We start from the raw sequence: 6742 nt of genomic DNA, 5'->3' as shown, positions 1-6742 counted from the left end.
TCGAGTCAGTGATGCCATCCAGCCATCTCATCCTCTGTCGTCCCCTTTTCCTCCTGCCTTCAGTCTTTCCCAGCATCAAGGTCTTTTCCAATGAGTCAGTTCTTTACATCAGGTAGCCAAAGTATTGAAGTTTCAGCTTCAGCATCAGTCTTTCCAATGAATATTCAGGGCTGATTTCCTTTAGGATGGACTGGTTTGATTTCCTTTCAGCCAAAGGGACTCTCAAGAGTCTTCTCCAACACCACAGTTCAAAAGCATCAATTCTTTGGCACTCAGCTTTCTTTATGGTCCAGTTCAATGCTGTGTAGAGCAGTTCAATGCTTTGCTTCAAGTTCTAATCTTTGTCTTTGTGGTTAGATCTTGTTCTGAGATGTAGGCAGCTGTATAAATTCTGACAATTAAAATGAGTTAGGGAACGATTTTTCTCTAGGTCCTCTAACAGGAACACCATCCTCCTGATGCCTTGATTTTAGTGCAGTGAGATGTGTTCAGTCTAACTATAAGATAGTATATTGTGTTATTTAAAGTCACTGCATTTGTGAGAATTTCTTAGGTCAGCAATAAAAAAATTAAACAATATTTAAATCTGCTGCTGCTAAGTCACTTCAGTTGTGTCCGACTCTGTGCAACCCCATAGATGGCAGCCCGCCAGGCTCCTCTGTCTCTGGGATTCTCCAGGCAAAAATACTGGAGTGGGTTTCCATTTCCTTCTCCAATGCATGAAAGTGAAAAATGAAAGTGAAGTCGCTCAGTCGTGTCCGACCCTCAGTGACCCCATGGACCGCAGCCTTCCAGGCTCCTCCATCCATGGGATTTTCCAGGCAAGAGTACTGGAGTGGGGTGCCATTGCCTTCTCTGATATTTAAGTCTAGAAACTTTATAAAAAGCCTGACATTTGTGCTAAGGTAATCTCAATAGATATATCTCACTAGATACATAAATGTCATCTTGAAAACTATCTAATGCCTCTTCTTACTGATTCATGTGTAGATCTTCTCTCAAAACTCTGTCCACTTCTTAATTCATTAATATATTTACTCATTTATTCATTTACTTTTTTTTGTTGCTTCAAATTGTCATTCATTGAAAACCAGTTATGCTCTAGCCAGAGGATAAGTCACCTAAATTTCTTCTCTCAAGAATATTCAGTGCTGAGACTTCCCTGGTGGTTCTGTGTTTATGTGATCCCCATGTAGGGACCCTGGATTTGATCCCTGGCTGGGGAATCGGTTCCCACATGCCAAAAGTAGGAATTTGCATGCCACAACTAAAGTTCTCATGTGCTTCAATGAAGACTGAAGATCCCATGTGCTTCAAATAAGACCTGGTTCAACCATATAAATCAACAAATATTAAGAAATATTATATTCAGTCTTTAGTCTTACCTAGTGAGGATTGATTCCAAAGTTAACTAGTTACTGTAACTATCCGTAGAATCAAAACATTGGTTTTGCCAGTAGTCATGTTTTGATGTGAGAGCTGGACCATAAAGAAGACTGAGGACCAAAAAATTGATACCTTTGAATTGTGGTTCTGGAGAGATCCTTGGACAGCAAGATCAAACCAGTTAATCCTAAAGGAAATCAACCTTGAATATTCACTGGAAGGACTGATGCCAAAGCTGAAGCTCCAATATTTTGGCCACCTAATGTGAAGAGCTGACTCATTGGAAAAGACCCTGATACTGGAAAGATTTAGGGCAGGAGGAGAAGTAAGCAATAGGGGATGAGATGGTTGAATGGTATCACGGACTCAAAGGACATGAGTTTGAGCAAACTCTGAGAAATGGTGAAGGACAGGGAAGCCTGGTGTGCTACAGTCCATGGGGTTGCAAAGAGTTGGACACGGCCTAGCAACTGAACAACAGTAACAAGTTTGCTTCTATATCTTGGCTATTATAAATAATGCTACAATGGACATTTTGCTTCCCAGGTGGCTCTAGTGGTAAAGAACCTGCCTGCCAAAGCAGGACATGTGGGTTTGATCCCTGGGTTGGGAAGATCCCCTGGAGGAGGGCATGGCAATTCACTCCAGTATTCTTGCCTAGAGAATTCCATGGACGGAGGAGCCTGGCGGGCCACAGTCCATAGGATCACAAAGAATCAACCATGACTGAAGAGACTTAGCATGCCCAATGGACATAGGGCTGCATGCATATTTTCAAATTAGTGTTTTTACTTTCTTTGGGTAGTTATCTGAAAATGGACTTGCTGAATCATATGATGGTTGGTTATATTAATTTTTTTGAGGTACCTGCGTACTGTCTTCCATTTTGGTTGCACCAGTGAGATTGGTGTAGATTGGTAGACTTAAATGTAGGTTGGCGCCATTGAATGCACCAGTCTACATTTTTACCAATAGTGCATGACTGTTAACTTTTCTCCATACCCTTTCCAACACATAATATTTGTTGTTTTTTGGATGATGATTATTCTGACAGATACGAGGTGATATCTTACTGTGTTTTAAATTTGCATTTCCCAGGAAATTAGTGCTGTTGAGAATCTTTTCATGTTAGGTGTTTCCATGTCTTCTTGGGAGAAATGTCTATACAGGTACTGTGGCTGTTTTTTAAATTAGATCCTTTTATACTGAATTATATGTTTTTTCTACAAAATTTGGCTTGAATATTAACCCCATTGGATATACCATTTGGAAATATCTTCTTTCATTCAGTAGTTTGCCTTTTCATTTTGTTGTGGTTTCCTTTGTTGTGCAAGACGTTTTTAGTTTGAGGTAATCCTATTTGTTTATTTTTGCTTTTATTTCTCTTGCCTGAGCAAACACATCCAAAAAAAAAACAAGACGGATGTCAAAGACCATTGTGCTTATGTTTTCTTCTAGGAGTTTTATGGTTTTAGGTCTTACATTAGGTCCTTAATCCATTTTGAGTTTATTTCATATATAAGAAAATGGTCTAGTCTGACTCTTTTGCAAGTAGCTGTCCTGTTTTCCCAGAAATATTTATGGAGGAAGCTGTCTACTCCATTTTATATTTTTGCCTCCTTAGTTGTAGATTAACTGACTACAGAAGAGTGGTTTTATTTATAGGTTCTCTAATCTCTTCCATTGATCTGTGTGTCTTTTGTTTTTCATCAGGAGTGCAGCTTGTAATCAGTGATCATGATATCTTCAGTTTTGTTCTTCTTTCTCAAGATGACTTTGGCTATTTGGGATCTTTTGTGGTTCCATACAAATTTTATGATTATTTTTTTCTAGTTCCATGAAAAATGCCCTGGTATGTTGATAGGGACTGCATCTAATCTCTGGCTTGCTTTGGGTCATATGAACATTTTAGTAGTAGTGATTCTTTAGTAGTAGCCAAGTATATCTTTTATTTGTGTCATCTTCGATTACTTTCATCACTGTTTTATAATTTTTAGAGTATGGATCTTTCACCTCCCTGGTTAAGTTTATTCTTAGGTATCTTATTCTCTTTAGATGCAATTGTCAATGGGATTATTTAAAAAATTTCTTTCTAACAGATCATTGTTAGTGTGTAGAAATACTATAGATTTCTGAATATTAATTTTACACACTGTAACTTTGCTGAATTCATGTATTAGTTTTAGTAGAGTTTGGGGTGTTTACATGTAGTATCAAGTCTTCTGTAAACACTAACCGTTTTACTTCTTCATTTTCAATTTGGATGCTTCTTATTTTTCTTGTCTGAATGCTGTGGTTAGGATTTCCAATATCATGTTAAATAAAAGTTGCAAGGGTGGACATCCTTGTCTTGTTCTTGTTTTTAGAGAAAAATCTTTCAGCTTTTCACTATTGAGTATGATGTTGGGTATGGGTTTGTTATAAATGGCCTTTATTATGTTGAGATATGTTCTCTTTATACCCACTTTGATAAGGTTTTCTTTTTTTTAACCATGAATATATGTTGAATATTGCTGAACACTTTTTCTGTGTCTATTGAGATGATTATGTGATTTTTCCTTCCTTTCAGTAATATAGGTTAACATAGTGTATCCCATTAATTGATTTGCAAATGTTGAACCATCCTTGTAAACTTGGAATAAATCCAACTTGATCGTGGTGTTCGATTCTTCTCCTATTGTTTTTGAAACTTCTGTTTTATATATTTTCTCTCTGATCTTTATTATTTCCTTTCTTCTGCTGACTCTGGGATTTCTTTGTTCTTCTTTTTCAAATTCTTTCTTTCTCTAATCAGAAAAGATGGTTGGTATGATTTAGATCTGCTGCCTGTCTTCATGTTGTGGCTGGGCCATGCTTACCGCAGATGTGCTAGTGTGAAGGACTGGCCGTGTTGCGGTGGCCTCTAAGGCTTGGCACCAGTCATTGTTGGTGCTGTGCTGTGTGCAGCTGGCCCCTGGGATCGAAGCTGCTTTCAGATGGTGCTGCCAGCGAAGGGTGACTGTCAAGACTGGCAGGGCAGGGCTCTGCTTTGAAGGGGCTCTGTTTTGCTAACTGAGGGTATCTACCAGGTAAGATGAAACAGTGGCCTGCTTTGGAGGGACTCTGGTATTTGTCAGAAATGCCTGCTGGGACTAGTGGGGTGTGAGGCCACACTGGAGGGAGTCTGGTGCCAACTTAGCCCGGTCACTGGGTATGGAAGGAGCAGTGGTCTACTCTGGAGGGTCTCCAGTGCTGGCTGATGGTGTCTGCTGGAACTGGGAGGGTGGCAGGTTGCTTTGGAGGGGCTCTGGTGTAGCTCCGGAGTGGCTGTCAGGTTTGGTGGGGCTTTGCTGTTGGCTGAGGATGTCTGTTGGGGCTGGCAGGGTTGGGGTGCTGCTTTGGAAGATTGCCAGATGTGTTGGGTCCACAGGTGAACCTGGTGTGGGACAAGCAGTGCAAGTAAGTTAAATGGCAAGAGTCAGAAGTGGTGCCCATTAGTGCTGGACCAGCTAAGCAGAGAGTGAGCTATAAGAAAACTGTCATCAAAGTGGCACCTGCCAGCCTCTCTACACCCCCAGAAGTTCCATGATCCCTGCTGCTCTGGCACCTGAAAATTAGTCAACGAGTCTCCTCAAGGTAAGAGATTTTGAAACATCTGGCTTGGTGCTGACACTCCGAGGGAATGAATTTTGGTGAGTTTTCTTGCAGAGTAATGTCTCAGATTCCCACAGCCCTCTGGCTTTCCCAGGCATCAAGCTCCCTGGCTTTCAAAGCCAGATGGTATGGCAGCTTGTCTTCCTGGTGCAGGTCTCCTGGGCTGGGGGGCCTTGGTGTGTTCAGAGCCCTTAGGTAAGACTCCCAGGCTGTGAGAGCCTTCCCACTGATGGGTTAGACCTCCAGGACTGGTCCCAACCAGACTGCACTTCTATTCCTCCTATCCTTCTCCATGTGGCTTTTCCTTCCTATCTTTAGCTGTGGAAAACCTTTTCTGCTAGTCTCCAGGTCATTCTCAGAGAGAGCTTCTGTATATGTAGCTGTCATTTGGTGTGTCCCTGGGAGGAGGCGAGTCCAGGATCATCTTACTCTGCTTTCTGTCCCAACTTCCTGAGTTCAGCATTTTTAGATTTTGCATATGAGTGATACACAGTATTTTTCTTTGTGTGACTTATTTCACTTAGCATAATGTCCTCAAGTTTCACGCATGTTGTTGCAAATAGCAGAATTTCATTCTTCCCCATGACAGAATAATACTCACTCCTATGTATGTGTGTGGGGGTATGTGTGTGTATACATGTACATGTAGCTTGAGGTTATTTTTTAATAAGGCACGTGGTAAAGCATGTAAATAAAAATCTTCAGTGCTTTTTTGATACATCTTAAGCATGCAATCACTGTACTATTCTAATTCATGTATCAAGTGATCTTTCCCAATAATTGTGTTTTCTTGCCCTGGATTCTGATACTCATTTATGGTCCTGCTTTCTTGTCCAGATGCAGCGATTTTGTTCCTGTCTCCTTGTTGGCCCCCTTTCTAGCCTTCCTCACTTGCTCTTAATCCTGCCTGATGTTAAAGTGATTACTGGCCCTGATCTTGCTGTTTCATGCTCTGGCCTCTTGGCGCCTGCTATTCCATCAGCCACAATGTCCTCTGCCCACTGTGTGCCCTGACACTGGCTCATATTACCCTTCTCTCAGGAAGGACTCACTCACCCTCTTTGGTGGAGCCCCTCAGGGTGCCCTCTGCCTTTCAGCATATTATGTTTCTTGTGCGGCCCAGTGTCTAGTAGACATGCTTTAGTCCACCATCTTTCACTGTCTGAAAAGAAGCAACTGACTAGAACAGAATGCTATTGTTTATCCCGGGGTCCATGGATTCTGCCCCTGACTCTGCTAGAGGCAGGATGACTCCCATCTCCTGGGATCTGAAGCAGTTCTTGGGGAGAGGAGGGTGTGTGGAGCAGTAGGATGTAGGAGGGCCAGGGAATAGGGGGCCTTGAGGTTCCTGTCCACATTCTGCCCATCACTTGCTATGAGTTTTAGGGCCACCACTTTCCCTTTCTATGAGAATGGCCCCTCTCTCTTTCATCTTCTCTTTCATGGACAGTTCAGTTCAGTTCAGTCGCTCAGTCGTGTCCAACTCTTTGCAACCCCATCACCAACTTCCAAAGTTTATCCATGTCCATTGAGTTGGTGATGTCATCCAACCATCTCATCCTCTGTCATCCCCTTCTCTTGCCTTCAGCCTTTCCCAGCATCAGGGTCTTTTCCAATGGGTCAGCTCTTTGCATCAGGTGGCCAGAGTATTTCATGGACAGGGAAAGCCCCAAAACTCTCCTCGGTAAAGGTCTTTTGAAAGAACAAAACCCTAAAAATTCTG

Source organism: Bubalus kerabau, chromosome 8, assembly GCF_029407905.1.
Source record: "Bubalus kerabau isolate K-KA32 ecotype Philippines breed swamp buffalo chromosome 8, PCC_UOA_SB_1v2, whole genome shotgun sequence".
In the NCBI taxonomy this organism is placed as follows: Eukaryota; Metazoa; Chordata; class Mammalia; order Artiodactyla; family Bovidae; genus Bubalus; species Bubalus kerabau.
The sequence above is the reverse complement of the archived record's forward strand: the minus strand, read 5'-3'. Positions refer to the sequence as shown.